The sequence below is a fragment of the Microtus ochrogaster genome, unplaced genomic scaffold (assembly GCF_000317375.1).
Source record: "Microtus ochrogaster isolate Prairie Vole_2 unplaced genomic scaffold, MicOch1.0 UNK44, whole genome shotgun sequence".
NCBI lineage: Eukaryota > Metazoa > Chordata > Mammalia > Rodentia > Cricetidae > Microtus > Microtus ochrogaster.
In genome coordinates this window covers 2,289,735-2,291,136 of record NW_004949142.1, presented here as the reverse complement: position 1 = coordinate 2,291,136, position 1,402 = coordinate 2,289,735, and positions in this window count along the sequence as shown.

Sequence of the window (1,402 nt, the reverse complement as noted above, 5' to 3'; positions counted from 1 at the left end):
GCCTTTCCTTGTGTGTCCTGCACATCTCCCCGCCCTTTTGTGTTCCCCTCCCCCATTAAAGTGGACCCACGTGGGAGCCGCAGTGCCGTGTCTGTGTTTGTTCCGCCGTGTGTGTCTGTCTAAGTTTGTCTTGTCCTGCCTGTGTTTTAAGAAGAATAACACCCCCCTCCCACTCTCTAACGTGGTTTGACTCTTCTTCGTTGTTCCCTCCTTCCTTTATTAAGTTCCTTAATAAAGTGGCACAGGCCACCACACAAGGGAGTGCTCAATTAGTGTTTGTAAAATGTGCAGCAAAGTAAAGGTGACACAGAACAATGGCTCAGTTGGTAAGCGTTTGTCTTGCAAGCACAAAGCCATGAGTTCAAGCCCCGGAACCCATGTTTTTAAAAAAAAAAACGCTGGGAATGGTGGTGTGTGTCTGTAATCCTATTGCCATGAGACAGGCAGATGGATTCCTGGGGCTTGCTGACCAGACAACTTCTTAGCAAGTTCGAGGTCAATGAAACTGCCCCCCCAAGGTGATGGTGCATGAAGAACCAAACTCAGGGTTGTCCTCTAGAAGACAGGAGGCTGAGATGAGGGCAATCTGAGCATCAAAACGGAAGATGAAATTACAGTAATATAGAAGTAGATCGATCTCAATTGAATGATCGCAACTGGCGTTATTTTCTATTCCAGCATCAAGCAACACCTCATCCCATAAAAGAGAATCAATCATGTGGCAGACAGCACAAAGGAAGTAGGTTTTATAGACGAGGGACTGAAGAAAGTTGAAGCAAAAGGGCAGGAAAGCGCTTTGGCTATTTGAATGTGACTTTCTTTGCACAGGGGGGACATATAAATGAGAATGGCCCCCATAGGCTCGTGTGTTTGAGTACTTGATCCCCAGGTGGCAGCACTGTTTGGGGAGAATTAGGCGTGAGGTCTGATTGGAGGGTGTCACTGCGGCAGGCTGTGAGGCTTCAGAAGACTGGTGCCGTTCCCAGTCTCTCTCTCTAAATTGTGGTTGTGTTTCACATGTGAGCGCTCAGCTGTTCCTGCGCTCCTGCTCCATGCCTTTCTTCTGCCATCATGGACTCTGACCTCTAAAACTGTGAGCCCAGTTAAATGCTTTCTTTTGTAAGTTGCCTCTGTCATGGCATTTGTCACGGCAATAGAAAAGTTACCAATACAACATGTCTCAAAACAATCAGCTGGGTGGTGGTGGCACATGACTTTAATCCCAGCACTCAGGAGACAGAGGCAGGCAGATCTCTGAGTGTGAGGCCAGCCTGGTCTACGGGGTGAGTTCCAAGACAGGCAGAAAAATCTGCCTTGAAAAATCAGAAAACAAGCAAGGAAACCAAACAAGCAAATTATACAAAAACCGTGCATGGGATGGAGGTGGGCGGTCCTTGGACTT